The sequence below is a fragment of the Tachyglossus aculeatus genome, chromosome 3 (assembly GCF_015852505.1).
Source record: "Tachyglossus aculeatus isolate mTacAcu1 chromosome 3, mTacAcu1.pri, whole genome shotgun sequence".
In the NCBI taxonomy this organism is placed as follows: Eukaryota; Metazoa; Chordata; class Mammalia; order Monotremata; family Tachyglossidae; genus Tachyglossus; species Tachyglossus aculeatus.
The window spans coordinates 85,297,867-85,314,202 of NC_052068.1; the positions used below are offsets into that span (position 1 = coordinate 85,297,867).

A 16,336-nucleotide genomic window follows, 5' to 3' on the forward strand; every position below is an offset into this window, starting at 1 on the left:
TTATTCTATTTATTTTATTTTACTAATATGTTTTGTTTTGTTGTCTGTCTCCCCCTTCTAGACTGTGAGCCCGCTGTTGGGTAGGGACCGGCTCTATATGCTGCCAACTTGGTCTTCCCAAGCCCCTTAGTCCAGTGCTCTGCACACAGTAAGCGCTCAATAAATAAATTTATATGTATATGTTTGTACATATTTATTACTCTATTTATTTATTTATTTTACTTGTACATAGCTATTTATTTTATTTTGTTAGTATGTTTGGTTTTGTTCTCTGTCTCCCCCTTTTAGACTGTGAGCCCACTGTTGGGGAGGGACTGTCTCTATAGGTTGCCAATTTGTACTTCCCAAGCGCTTAGTACGGTGCTCTGCACACAGTAAGCGCTCAATAAATACGATTGATGATGGTGATGACTGAATGAATGAATGAATGTTGGGTAGGGACCGGCTCTGTTGCCAACTTGTCCTTCCCAAGCGTTTAGTCCAGTGCTCTGCACACAGTAAAAGCTCAATAGATACGATTGAATGAATGAATGACCGTCTCTAGACGTTGCCAACTTGGACTTCTCGAGCGCTTAGTCCAGTGCTCTGCACGCAGTAAGCGCTCAATAAATACGACTGAATGAATGAATGACCGTCTCTAGACGCTGCCAACTTGGACTTCTCGAGCGCTTAGTCCAGTGCTCTGCACGCAGTAAGCGCTCAATAAATACGACTGAATGAATGAATGACCGTCTCTAGACGTTGCCAACTTGGACTTCTCGAGCGCTTAGTCCAGTGCTCTGCACGCAGTAAGCGCTCAATAAATACGACTGAATGAATGAATGACCGTCTCTAGATGTTGCCAACTTGGACTTCCCAAGCGTTTAGTCCACTGCTCTGCAGTCAGCGCTCAATAAATAGATTGAACGAATGAATGACCATCTCTAGATGTTGTCAACTCGTACTTCCCAAGCACTTAGCCCAGTGCTCTGCACACGGTCAGCGCTCAATAAATAGATTGAATGAATGAATGACCGTCTCTCGATGTTGCCAACTCGTACTTCCCAAGCGTTTAGTCCGGTGCTCTGCACTCAAAAAGTGCTCAATAAAGACGACTGAATGAATGAATGACCGTCTCTCGATGTTGCCAACTCGTACTTCCCAAGCATTGTTTAGTCCAGTGCTCTGCACACAGTCAGCGCTCGATAAATACGATTGAATGAATGAATAAATACGGTTCAATGAATGAATGAATGTTGGGTAGGGACCGGCTCTATTTGTTGCCAACTTGCACTTCCCAAGCGTTTAGTCCAGTGCTCTGCACACAGTCAGCGCTCAATCAATACGACTGAATGAATGAATGACCGTCTGTAGATGTTGCCAAGTTGGACTACCCAAGCGTTTAGTCCAGTGCTCTGCACACAGTCAGCGCTCAATCAATGAGACTGAATGAATGTCCCTTGATGTTGCCAACTTGTACTTCCCAAGCGCTTAGTCCAGTGCTCTGCACACAATAAGCGCTCAATAAATATGTTTGAATGAATGAATGAATAAATACGATTCAATGAATGAATGAATGTTGGGTAGGGACCGTCTATGTTTCCAACTCGTACTTCCCAAGCGCTTAGTCCAGTGCTCTGCACACAGTCAGCGCTCAATCAATACGACTGAATGAATGAATGACCGTCTCTCGATGTTGCCGACTCGTACTTCCCAAGCGCTTAGTCCAGTGCTCTGCACACAGTCAGCGCTCAATCAATACGACTGACTGAATGAATGAATGAATACGATCGAATGAATGTTGGGTAGGGACCGTCTCTCTATGTTGCCAACAGTCCAGTGCTCTGCACACAGTTAGTGCTCAACAAATACGATGGAATGAATGAATGACCGTCTCTCGATGTTGCCAACTCGTCCTTCCCAAGCGTTTAGTCCAGTGCTCTGCACAGTCAGAGCCCAATAAATACGACTGAATGAATGAATGACCATCTCTCTATGTTGCCAACTTGGACCTCCCAAGCTCTTAGTCCAGCGCTCTGCACACAGTCAGCGCGCAATCAATACGACTGAATGAATGAATGACCGTCTCTCGATGGTGCCAACTCGGACCTCCCAAGCGCTTAGTCCAGTGCTCTGCACACAGTCAGCACTCAATCAATACGACTGAATGAATGCATACGATTGAATGAATGACCGTCTCTCGATGTTGCCGACTCGTACTTCAAGCGCTTAGTCCAGCGCTCTGCACACAGTCAGCGCTCAATCAATACGAATGAATGAATGAATGAATGACCGTCTCTACATGTTGCCAACTTGTCCTCCCCAAGCGTTTAGTCCAGTGCTCTGCACACAGTCAGGGCTCAATCAACAAGACTGAATGAATGAATGACCGTCTCTAGATGGTGCCAACTTGTCCTTCCTAAGCGCTTAGTCCAGTGCTCTGCAGACCAGTCAGTGCTCAATCAATGACTGAATGAATGAGTGACCGTCTCTAGCTGTTGCCAACTCGGACTTCCCAAGCGCTTAGTCCAGTGCTCTGCACACAATAAGCGCTCAATAAAAACGATTGAATGAGTACATACGATTGAATGAATGAATGAATGTTGGGTAGGGACCGTCTCTCTATGTTGCCAACTTGTACTTCCCAAGCGCTTAGTCCAGTGCTCTGCACACAGTCAGCGCTCAACAAATACGATTGAATGAATGAATGACTGTCTCTAGATGTTGCCGACTTGGACTTCCCAAGCGTTTAGTCCAGTGCTCTGCACAGTCAGTGCTCAATCAATACGACTGAATGAACGACTGAATTCCCTCCTCTTGATGGTGCCAACTTGGACTTCCCAAGCGCTTAGTCTGGTGCTCTGCACACAGTCAGCGCTCAATCAATACGACAATGAATGAATGAATGAATACATACGACTGAATGAATGAATGACTGTGTCTCGATGTTTCCAACTTGTCCTCCCAAGCGCTTAGTCCAGCGCTCAGCACACAGTCAGCGCTCAATCAATACGATGGAATGAATGAACGAATACATACGATTGAATGAATGAATGAATGCTGGGTAGGGACGGGCTCTCTCTGTTGCCAACTCGTCCTTCCCAAGAGCTTAGCCCAGCGCTCTGCGCACAGTCAGCGCTCAATCAACACGACGGAATGAATGAATGAATACATATGACTGAATGAATGAATGAATGAATGCTGGGTAGGGATGGGCTCTCTCTGTTGCCAACTCGTCCTTCCCAAGCGTTTAGTCCAGCGCTCTGCGCACAGTCAGCGCTCAATCAAGACGATGGAATGAATGAATGAATACGTACGACTGAATGAATGAATGTTGGGGAGGGACGGTCTCTATCGGTTGCCAACTCGTCCTTCCCAAGTGCTTAGTCCAGTGCTCTGCTCACAGTCAGCGCTCAATCAAGATGACTGAATGAATGAATGACTACCTCTAGATGTTGCCGACTTGTCCTTCCCAAGCGCTTAGTCCAGTGCTCTGCACACAGTCAGCGCTCAATCAATACGAATGAATGAATGAATGACCGTCTCTCTAGGTTGCCGACTTGTCCTTCCCAAGCGCTTAGTCCAGCGCTCTGCACCCAGTCAGCGCTCAACAAATACGATTCAATGAATGAATGACCGTCTCTATATGCTACCAAGTTGTACTTCCCAAGTGTTTAGCACAGTGCTCTGCGCGCAGTAAGCGCTCAGTAAATAGGGCTGAATGAATGAATGACCGTCTCTATAGGCTGACAACTTGTACTCCCCAAGCGTTTAGTGCAGTGCTCTGCACACGGTAAGCGTTCAACAAATACGGTTGAATGAATGAATGACCGTCTCTCTAGGTTGCCAAGTTGTACATCCCAAGTGTCTAGTCCAGTGCTCTGCACACAGTCAGCGCTCAATAAATGCGACTGAATGAATGAATGACCGTCTCTAGATGTTTCCAACTCGTACTTCCCAAGCGTTTAGCCCAGTGCTCTGCACACCGTCAGCGCTCGATAAAGACGATTGAATGAATGAATGACCGTCTCTCGATGTTGCCAACATGTCCTTCCCAAGCGCTTAGTCCAGCGCTCTGCACACACAGTCAGCGCTCAATACGAGTGAATGAATGAATGACCGGCTCTCGATGTTGCCAACATGTCCTTCCCAAGCGCTCAGTCCAGCGCTCTGCACACACAGTCAGCGCTCAATACGAGTGAATGAATGAATGACCGGCTCTCGATGTTGCCAACTTGTCCTTCCCAAGCGCTTAGTCCAGCGCTCTGCACACACAGTCAGCGCTCAATACGAGTGAATGAATGAATGACCGTCTCTCGATGTTGCCAACATGTCCTTCCCAAGCGCTTAGTCCAGCGCTCTGCACACACAGCCAGCGCTCAATACGAATGAATGAATGAATGAATGACCATCTCTCCATGTTGCCAAGTTGTCCTTCCCAAGCGCTTAGCCCAGTGCTCTGCACACAGTCAGCGCTCGATACTATTGAATGAATGAATGACTACCTCTAGATGTTGCCAACTTGTCCTTCCCAAGCGCTTAGTCCAGTGCTCTGCACACAGTACGTGCTCAACAAATACGACTGAATGAATGAATGACCGTCTCTCCATGTTGCCAACTTGTCCTTCCCAAGCGTTTAGTCCAGTGCTCCGCACACACTCAGTGCTCAACAAATACGATTGAATGAATGAATGACCGTCTCTCTATGTTGCCAACTTGTCCTTCCCAAGCGCTCAGCCCAGTGCTCCGCACACACTCAGCGCTCAACCAATACGACTGAATGAATGAATGACCGTCTCTCCATGTTGCCAACTTGTCCTTCCCAAGTGCTCAGCCCAGTGCTCCGCACACACTCAGCGCTCAACAAATACGATTGAATGAATGAATGACCATCTCTCCATGTTGCCAACTTGTCCTTCCCAAGCGCTTAGCCCAGTGCTCCGCACACACTCAGCGCTCAACAAATACGAGTGAATGAATGAATGACCGTCTCTCCATGGTGCCAACTCGTCCTTCCCAAGCGTTTAGCCCAGTGCTCCACACACACTCAGCGCTCAACAAATACGATTGAATGAATGAATGACCGTCTCTCCATGTTGCCAACTTGTCCTTCCCAAGCGCTTAGTCCAGTGCTCTGCACACTGTCAGCGCTCAATACTACGGAATGAATGAATGACTACCTCTAGATGTTGCCAACTTGTCCTTCCCAAGCGTTTAGTCCAGTGCTCTGCACACAGTAAGTGCTCAACAAATACGATTGAATGAATGAATGACCGTCTCTAGATGTTGCCAACTTGTCCTTCCCAAGTGCTTAGTCCAGTGCCCTGCACAGTCAGTGCTCGATACTATTGAATGAATGAATGACTACCTCTCAATGTTGCCAACTTGTCCTTCCCAAGCGCTTAGTCCAGCGCTCTGCACACACAGCCAGCGCTCAATACGAGTGAATGAATGAATGACCGTCTCTCGATGTTGCCAACTTGTCCTTCCCAAGCGCTTAGTCCAGCGCTCTGCACACTGTCAGCGCTCGATACTACTGGATGAATGAATGACTACCTCTAGATGTTGCCAACTTGTCCTTCCCAAGCGCTTAGTCCAGCGCTCTGCACACAGTAAGTGCTCCACAAATACGATTGAATGAATGAATGACCGTCTCTCCATGTTGCCAACTCGTCCTTCCCAAGCGCTTAGTCCAGTGCTCTGCACAGTCAGCGCTCGATACTATTGAATGAATGAATGACTACTTCTAGATGTTGCCAACTTGCCCTTCCCAAGCAAGTGCTCAACAAATACGATTGAATGAATGAATGACCGTCTCTAGATGTTGCCAACTTGTCCTTCCCAAGCGCTTAGTCCAGTGCTCTGCACAGTCAGCGCTCAATACTATTGAATGAATGAATGACTGTCTCTAGATGTTGCCAACTTGTCCTTCCCAAGGTGCTCTGCACACACAGTCAGCGCTCGATACTACTGGATGAATGAATGACTACCTCTAGATGTTGCCAACTTGTCCTTCCCAAGCGCTTAGTCCAGTGCTCTGCACACAGTCAGCGCTCAACAAATACGACTGAATGAATGAATGACCGTCTCTCCATGTTGCCAACTTGTCCTTCCCAAGCGCTTAGCCCAGTGCTCCGCACACAGTCAGCGCTCAACCAATACGACTGAATGAATGAATAACCGTCTCTCCATGTTGCCAACTTGTCCTTCCCAAGCGCTTAGTCCAGCGCTCTGCACACTGTCAGCGCTCGATACTATTGAATGAATGAATGACTACCTCTCGATGTTGCCAACTTGTCCTTCCCAAGCGCTTAGTCCAGCGCTCCGCACACACTCAGCGCTCAACAAATACGATTGAATGAATGAATGGCCGTCTCTCCATGTTGCCAGCTTGTCCCTCCCAAGCGCTTAGTCCAGCGCTCTGCACACTGTCAGCGCTCGATACTATTGAATGAATGAATGACTACCTCTAGATGTTGCCAACTTGTCCTTCCCAAGCGCTTAGTCCAGCGCTCTGCACACAGTAAGTGCTCAACAAATACGATCGAATGAATGAATGACCGTCTCTAGATGTTGCCAACTTGTCCTTCCCAAGCGCTTAGTCCAGTGCTCTGCACACACAGTCAGCGCTCGATACTACTGAATGAATGAATGACCGTCTCTCGATGTTGCCAACTTGTCCTTCCCAAGCGCTTAGTCCAGTGCTCTGCACACAGTCAGCGCTCAATAAATGTGACTGAATGAATGAATGACCGTCTCTAGATGTTGCCAACTTGTCCTTCCCAAGCGCTTAGTCCAGCGCTCTGCACACACAGTCAGCGCTCAATACGAGTGAATGAATGAATGACCGTCTCTCGATGTTGCCAACTAGTCCTTCCCAAGCGCTTAGTCCAGCGCTCTGCACACACAGTCAGCGCTCAATACGAGTGAATGAATGAATAACCGTCTCTCCACGTTGCCAACTTGTCCTTCCCAAACGCTTAGTCCAGTGCTCTGCACACAGTCAGCGCTCGATACTATTGAATGAATGAATGACTACCTCTAGATGTTGCCAACTTGTCCTTCCCAAGCGCTTAGCCCAGCGCTCTGCACACAGTAAGTGCTCCACAAATACGATGGAATGAATGAATGACCGTCTCTAAATGTTGCCAACTTGTCCTTCCCAAGCGCTTAGTCCAGCGCTCCGCACACAGTCAGTGCTCAACAAATACGATCGAATGAATGAATGGCCGTCTCTCCATGTTGCCAGCTTGTCCTTCCCAAGCGCTTAGTCCAGCGCTCTGCACACAGTCAGCACTCAACAAATACGAGTGAATGAATGAATGACCGTCTCTCCATGGTGCCAACTTGTCCTTCCCAAGCGCTTAGCCCAGTGCTCCGCACACACTCAGCGCTCAACCAATACGACTGAATGAATGAATGACCGTCTCTCCATGTTGCCGACTCGTCCTTCCCAAGCGCTCAGCCCAGTGCTCCGCACACACTCAGCGCTCAACAAATACGAGTGAATGAATGAATGACCGTCTCTCCATGGTGCCAACTTGTCCTTCCCAAGCGCTTAGCCCAGCGCTCTGCACACTGTCAGCGCTCAACAAATACGAGTGAATGAATGAATGACCGTCTCTCCATGGTGCCAACTTGTCCTTCCCAAGCGTTTAGCCCAGCGCTCTGCACAGTCAGCGCTCAACCAATACGACTGAATGAATGAATGACCGTCTCTCCATGTTGCCAACTTGTCCTTCCCAAGCGTTTAGCCCAGTGCTCCGCACACACAGTCACCGCTCAATCAACACGACGGAATGAATGAATGAATGAATACGCACGACTGAATGAATGAATGCCGGGTAGGGACGGGCTCTCTCTGTTGCCAACCTGTCCTTCCCGAGCGCTCCGTCAATACGACGGAATGAATGAATGAATGAATGAATGAATGAATGAACCCGGAGGGACGGTCCCGTCCCAACGGCGGGCGGGCGCGCGCTCACGCGCACGCGCAGACACACGCGCGCGCGCGCACACACACACGCACACACGGGGCAGGCCGGCGTTACCTGCGGCAGGACTCGCGGCTGCCGGTGGGGGCGCTGTCCCTCCGCCCGCGCGGTTTCCGTCCGCCCGGCGCCGCCCGCTCCCGCGCGGGCCCTTCCGCCCTCCCTCCCTCCGCCCGCGGGGCTGTCCCCGGCGCCTCCCCCCGGGCCCGAGCTCCGTCCGACCGCCCGCCCGTCCGTCCGTCCGTCCCGCTCACCGCCCCACCGCGGGGGCCCGGCTCGGCGCTGCCAACTTGGTCGGCGGGCAGTGCGCATGCGCAGCGGCGCCGACCACATCCGGGGAATTCGGGGGCCGGACCTTTTTTTTTTCCTTCCTCCTCCCTCCCCCCCTTTCTCCAGTCCGGCGGCGCGCAGGCGCAGAAGAGCGCCGACGTTGGCGCCTCGCGAGGCGGGAAAATGGCGGCCCGTGACGTCACGCGTCGCCTCAGGAGGCCGCCCGCCCGTCACTCAGTCATTCCGTCGTACTTATTGAGCGCCTACTGTGTGGAGAACACTGTACTAAGCGCTTGGGAAGCACAAGTTGGCAACATAGAGAGACGGTCCCTCTATAGAGGGACATATAGACAAGGACAAGTTGGCAACATATAGAGACATACCCAACGGTGGGCTCACAGTCTAGAAGGGGGAGACAGAGGACAAAACAAGACATATTAACAAAATAAAATAAATAGAATAAATATGGACAAATAAAATAGAGTGATAGAGTCATTCAATCGTATTTATTGAGCGCCTACTGTGTGGAGAGCACTGGACTAAGCGCTTGGGAAGCACAAGTTGGCAACATAGAGAGACAGTTCCCTACCCAACAGCGGGCTCACAGGCTAGAAGGGGGAGACAGAGGACAAAACAAGACATATTAACAAAATAAAATAAATAGAATAAATATGGACAAATAAAATAGAGTGATAGAGTCATTCAATCGTATTTATTGAGCGCCTACTGTGTGGAGAGCACTGGACTAAGCGCTTGGGAAGGACAAGTTGGCAACATAGAGAGACGGGCCCTACCCAACAGTGGGCTCAGAGTGTAGAAGGGGGAGACAGAGGACAAAACAAGACATATTAACAAAATAAAATAAATAGAATAAATATGGACAAATAAAATAGAGTGATAGAGTCATTCAATCGTATTTATTGAGCGCTTACTGTGTGCAGAGCACTGGACTAAGGACTTGGGAAGGACAAGTTGGCAACATAGAGAGACGGGCCCTACCCAACAGCGGGATCACAGTCTAGAAGGGGCAGACAGACAACAAAACAAAAAACATATTAACGAAATAAAATAAGTAGAATATGTACAAGTAAAATAGAGTAATCAATCAATCAATCAATCGTATTGATTGAGCGCTTACTGTGTGCAGAGCGCTGGACTAAGCGCTTGGGAAGTCCAAGTTGGCAACATCTAGAGACGGTCCCTACCCAACAGTGGGCTCACAGTCTAGAAGGGGGAGGCAGACAACAAAACATATTAACAAAATAAAATAAATAGAATAAATATATACAAATAAAACAGAGTAATAGATTCATTCAATCGTATTTATTGAGCGCTTACTGTGTGCGGAGCACTGTACTAAGCACTTGGGAAGTCCAAGTTGGCAACATAGAGAGACGGTCCCTACCCAGCAGTAGGCTCACAGTCTAAAAGGGGGAGACAGATGACAAAACATATTAACAAAATAAAATAAATAGAATAAATATGGACAAATAAAATAGAGTAATAGATTCATTCAATCGTATTTTTTGAGTGCTTACTGTGTGCAGAGCACTATACTAAGCTCTTGGGAAGTCCAAGTTGGCAACATAGAGAGACGGTCCCTACCCAGCAGTAGGCTCACAGTCTAAAAGGGGGAGACAGAGAACAAAACCAAACATACTAACAAAATAAAATAAATAGAATAAATATGTACAAATAAAATAGAGTAATAGATTCATTCAATCGTATTTATTGAGCCCTGACTGTGTGCGGAGCACTGGGCTAAGCACTTGGGAAGGACAAGTTGGCAACATAGAGAGACGGTCCCTACCCAACAGCGGGCTCACAGTCTAGAAGGGGCAGACAGAGAACAAAACCAAACGTACTAACAAAATAAAATAAATAGAATAAATATGGACAAATAAAATAGAGTAATAGATTCATTCATTCAATTGTATTTATTGAGCGCTTACTGTGTGCAGAGCACCGGACTAAGCGCTTGGGAAGTCCAAGTTGGCAACGTATAAGAGAAGCCGCGTGGCTCAGCGGAAAGGGCCCGGGCTTTGGAGTCAGAGGTCGTGGGTTCAAATCCCGGCTCCGCCAACTGTCAGCTGGGTGACTTTGGGCGAGTCACTTCACTCCTCTGGGCCTCAGTTCCCTCATCTGGAAAATGGGGATTAAAATTGCGTAAGGCCCCCCCCCCCCCCGTGGGACAACCTGATCACCTTGTAACCTCCCCAGCGCTTAGAACAGTGCTTGGCACGTAGTAAGCGCTTAACAAATACCAGCATTATTATTATTATTATATAGAGACAGTCCCGGCCCAACAACGTCGAGAGACGGTCATTCATTCATTCAGTCGTATTGATTGAGCGCTGACTGTGTGCACAGCGCTGGACTAAACGCTTGGGAAGGACAAGTTGGCAAGCTAGAGAGACGGTCATTCATTCATTCAACTGTATTTGTTGAGCGCTTACTGTGTGCGGAGCACTGGACTAAGCGCTTGGGAAGGACAAGTTGGCAACATATAGAGACGGTCCCTACCCAACATTCATTCATTCAATCGTATTTATTGAGCGCTTACTGTGTGCGGAGCACTGGACTAAGCGCTTGGGAAGTACAAGTTGGCAACATCTAGAGACAGTCCCTACCCAACATTCATTCATTCAATCGTATTTATTGAGCGCTGACAGTGTGCAGAGCGCTGTACTAAGCGCTTGGGAAGTCCAAGTTGGCAACATCTAGAGACGGTCCCTACCCAACAGCGGGCTCACCGTCTAGAAGGGGGAGACAGGCAACAAAACAAAACATATTAACAAAATAAAATAAATAGAATAAATATGTACAAATAAAATAGAGTAATAGATTCATTCAATCGTATTTATTGAGCGCTTACTGTGTGCAGAGCACTGGACTAAGCGCTTGGGAAGGACAAGTTGGCAACCTAGAGAGACAGTCCCTACCCAGCAGCGGGCTCACAGTCTAGAAGGGGGAGACAGAGAACAAAACCAAACATACTAACAAAATAAAATAAATAGAATAGATAGGTACAAGTAAAATAGAGTAATAGATTCATTCAATCGTATTTTTTGAGCACTTACTGTGTGCGGAGCACTGGACTAAGCGCTTGGGAAGTCCAAGTTGGCAACACAGAGAGACGGTCCCTACCCAGCGGCGGGCTCACAGTCTACAAGGGGGAGACAGAGAACAAAACCAAACATATTAACAAAATAAAATAAATAGAATAAATATATACAAATAAAACAGAGTAATAGATTCATTCAATCGTATTTATTGAGCGCTTACTGTGTGCAGAGCACTGGACTAAGCGCTTGGGAAGGACAAGTTGGCAACCTAGAGAGACAGTCCCTACCCAGCGGCGGGCTCACAGTCTAGAAGGGGGAGACAGAGAACAAAACCAAACATACTAACAAAATAAAATAAATAGAATAGATAGGTACAAGTAAAATAGAGTAATAGATTCATTCAATCGTATTTTTTGAGCACTTACTGTGTGCGGAGCACTGGACTAAGCGCTTGGGAAGTCCAAGTTGGCAACACAGAGAGACGGTCCCTACCCAGCGGCGGGCTCACAGTCTACAAGGGGGAGACAGAGAACAAAACCAAACATATTAACAAAATAAAATAAATAGAATAAATATATACAAATAAAACAGAGTAATAGATTCATTCAATCGTATTTATTGAGCGCTTACTGTGTGCGGAGCACTGGACTAAGCACTTGGGAAGGACAAGTTGGCAACATAGAGAGACGGGCCCTACCCAACAGCGGGCTCACAGTCTAGAAGGGGGCGACAGAGAACAAAACCAAACATACTAACAAAATAAAATAAATAGAATAAATATGTACAAATAAAATAGAGTAATAGATTCATTCAATCGTATTTATTGAGCGCTTACCGTGTGCAGAGCACTGTACTAAACGCTTGGGAAGGACAAGTTGGCAACATACAGAGACGGTCATTTGCTCAATCGTATTGATTGAGCGCTGACTGTGTGCAGAGCACTGGACTAAACGCTTGGGAAGTCCAAGTTGGCAACATATAAGAGAAGCCGCGTGGCTCAGCGGAAAGGGCCCGGGCTTTGGAGTCAGAGGTCGTGGGTTCAAATCCCGGCTCCGCCAACTGTCAGCTGGGTGACTTTAGGCGAGTCACTTCACTCCTCTGGGCCTCAGTTACCTCATCTGTAAAATGGGGATTAAGACTGTGGAGCCCCCCGTGGGACAACCTGATCACCTTGTAACCTCCCCAGCGCTTAGAACAGTGCTTGGCACGTAGTAAGCGCTTAACAAATACCAACATTATTATTATTATATAGAGACAGTCCCAGCCCAACAACGTCGAGAGACGGTCATTCATTCATTCAGTCGTATTGATTGAGCGCTGACTGTGTGCAGAGCGCTGGACTAAACGCTTGGGAAGGACAAGTTGGCAACCTCGAGAGACGGTCATTCATTCATTCAACCGTATTTGTTGAGCACTTACTGTGTGCAGAGCACTGGACTAAACGCTTGGGAAGGACAAGTTGGCAACAGAGCCGGTCCCTACCCAACATTCATTCATTCAATCGTATTTATTGAGCACTTACTGTGTGCAGAGCACTGGACTAAACGCTTGGGAAGGACAAGTTGGCAACAGAGCCGGTCCCTACCCAACATTCATTCATTCAATCGTATTTATTGAGCGCTTACTGTGTGCAGAGCACTGTACTAAGCGCCTGGGAAGTCCAAGTTGGCAACATCTAGAGACGGTCCCTACCCAGCAGTAGGCTCACAGTCTAGAAGGGGGAGACAGGCAACAAAACCAAACATACTAACAAAATAAAACAAATAGAATGAATATGAACAAATAAAATAGAGTAATAGATTCATTCATTCAATCGTATTTATTGAGCGCTTACTGTGTGCGGAGCACTGTACTAAGCGCTTGGGAAGTACAAGTTGGCAACATCTAGAGACGGTCCCTACCCAACAGCGGGCTCACAGGCTAGAAGGGGGAGACAGAGAACAAAACAAAGCATATTAACAAAATAAAATAAATAGAATAAATATGTACAGATAAAATAGAGTAATAAATTCATTCATTCAATCGTATTTATTGAGCGCTGACTGTGTGCGGAGCACTGGACTAAGCGCTTGGGAAGTACAAGTTGGCAACATCGAGAGACGGTCCCTACCCAACAGCGGGCTCACAGTCTAGAAGGGGGAGACAGAGAACAAAACCAAACATACTAACAAAATAAAATAAATAGAATAAATATGGACAAATAAAACAGAGTAATAGATTCATTCATTCAATCATATTTATTGAGCACTTACTGTGTGCGGAGCACTGGACAAAGCACTTGGGAAGTCCAAGTTGGCAACATCTAGAGACGGTCCCTACCCAACAGTGGGCTCACAGTCTAGAAGGGGGCGACAGACAACAAAACAAAACATATTAACAAAATAAAATAAATAGAATAAATATATACAAATAAAACAGAGTAATAGATTCATTCTATCGTATTTATTGAGCGCTTACTGTGTGCGGAGCACTGGACTAAGCGCTTGGAAAGGACAAGTTGGCAACATAGAGAGACGGGCCCTACCCAACAGCGGGCTCACAGTCTAGAACGGGGCGACAGGGAACAAAACAAAACATACTAACAAAATAGAATAAATATGTACAAATAAAATAGAGTAATAGATTCATTCAATCGTATTTATTGAGCGCTTACCGTGTGCAGAGCACTGTACTAAACGCTTGGGAAGGACAAGTTGGCAACATACAGAGACGGTCATTTGTTCAATCGTATTGATTGAGCGCTGACTGTGTGCAGAGCACCGGACTAAACGCTTGGGAAGTCCAAGTTGGCAACATATAAGAGAGGCCGCGTGGCTCAGCGGAAAGGGCCCGGGCTTTGGAGTCAGAGGTCGTGGGTTCAAATCCCGGCTCTGCCAATTGTCAGCCGGGTGACTTTGGGCGAGTCGCTTCACTCCTCTGGGCCTCAGTTCCCTCATCTGTAAAATGGGGATTAAGACTGTGGAGCCCCCCGTGGGACAACCTGATCACCTTGTAACCTCCCCAGCGCTTAGAGCAGTGCTTGGCACGTAGTAAGCGCTTAACAAATACCAACATTATTATTATATAGAGACAGTCCCTGCCCAACAACGTCGAGAGACGGTCATTCATTCATTCAGTCGTATTTATTGAGCGCTGACTGTGTGCAGAGCGCTGGACTAAACGCTTGGGAAGGACGAGTCGGCAACCTAGAGAGGCGGTCATTCATTCATTCAACCGTATTTGTTGAGCGCTGACTGTGTGCAGAGCACTGGACTAAATGCTTGGGAAGTACAAGTTGGCAACAGAGCCGGTCCCTACCCAACATTCATTCATTCAATCGTATTTATTGAGCGCTTAATGTGTGCAGAGCACTGGACTAAGCGCTTCAGAAGTCCAAGTTGGCAACATATAGAGCCGGTCCCTACCCAACAGCGGGCTCACAGCCTAGAAGGGGGAGACAGACGACAACAAAACAAAACATAGTAACGAAATAAAATAAAATAAAATTGAGCGCTTACTGTGTGCAGAGCACTGGACTAAGGGGCTTGGGCAGTCCAAGTTGGCAGCATATTGGTCCCTACCCAACAGCGGGCTCACAGTCTAGAAGGGGGCGACAGACAACAAAACAAAACATATTAACAAAATAAAATAAATAGAATAAATATGGACAAGTAAAATAGAGTAATAAATAATCAATCAATCAATCAATCGTATTTATTGAGTGCTTACTGTGTGCAGAGCACTGTACTAAGCGCTTGGGTAGTACAAGTTGTCAGCCTATAGAGACGGTCATTCATTCATTCAGTCATATTGAGCGCTGACTGTGTGCAGAGCACTGGACTAAACGCTTGGGAAGTACAACTGGGCAACATATAAAGACGATCATTCATTAATTTAATCATATTTGTTGACCACTTACCGTGTGCGGAGCACTGTACTAAACGCTTGGGTAGTACAAGTTGTCAGCCTATAGAGACGGTCATTCATTCATTCAGCCCTATTTACTGAGGGCTTATTGTGTGCAGAGCACTGTACTGAACGCTTGGGAAGTACAAGTTGGCAACATAGAGAGACGGTCATTCATTCATTCAACCGTATTTGCTGAGTGCTTACTAGGTGCAGAGCACTGCACTAAACGCTTGGGAAGTACAAGTTGTCAGCCTATACAGATGGTCATTTATTCATTCAGCCCTATTTATTGAGCACTTACTGTGCGCAGAACACTGTACTAAACAATTGGGAAGTACAACTTGGCAACATATAAAGACGGTCATTCATTCATTTAATCGTATTTGTTGAGCGCTTACTAGGTGCAGAGCACTGGACTAAACGCTTGGGGAGTACAAGTTGTCAGCCTATAGAGACGGTCATTCATTCATTCATTCAGTCGTATTTGTTGAGCGCTGACTGTGTGCAGAGCACTGGACTAAACGCTTGGGAAGTACAACTTGGCAACATATAGGGACAGTCATTCATTCATTCAATCGTATTTGTTGAGCGCTGACTGTGTGCAGAGCACTGGACTATACCGCTTGGGAAGTACAAGTCAGCCTATAGAGATGGTCATTCATTCATTTAATCATATTTGTTGAGCGCTTACTGTGTGCAGAGCACTAGACTAAACACTTGGGAAGTGCAAGTTGGCAACCTAGAGAGACGGTCATTCATTCATTTAATCGTATTTATTGAGCGCTGACTGTGTGCAGAGCACTGTACTAAACGCTTGGGAAGGACAAGTTAGCCTATAGAGACGGTCATTCATTCATTTAATCGTATTTATTGAGCGCTCACTGTGTGCAGAGCACTAGACTAAACACTTGGGAAGTGCAAGTTGGCAACCTATAGAGACGGTCATTCATTCATTTAATTGTATTTATTGAGCGCTGACTGTGTGCAGAGCACTGGACTAAACGCTTGGGGAGGACAAGTCGTCAGCCTATAGAGACGGTCATTCATTCATTCAATCGTCTTTATTGAGCACTGACTTTGTGCAGAGCACTGGACTAAACGCTTGGGAAGTCCGAGTTGGCAACATCTAGAGATGGTCATCCA

At 46.9% G+C, this 16,336-nt stretch overlaps 1 protein-coding gene across 1 annotated transcript in view; it reads right to left on the reverse strand.

The window, feature by feature from the left end:
• SMAD4 (SMAD family member 4) overlaps positions 1-8,049 on the reverse strand; it is a 49,358-nt gene extending 41,309 nt beyond the window's left edge. Inside the window, exon 1 of the mRNA XM_038743869.1 lies at positions 8,031-8,049. The gene's annotated coding sequence lies outside the window, so the exon portion shown is untranslated. The remainder of the gene's footprint in view (positions 1-8,030) is intronic.
• Positions 8,050-16,336: the final 8,287 nt, after the last annotated feature.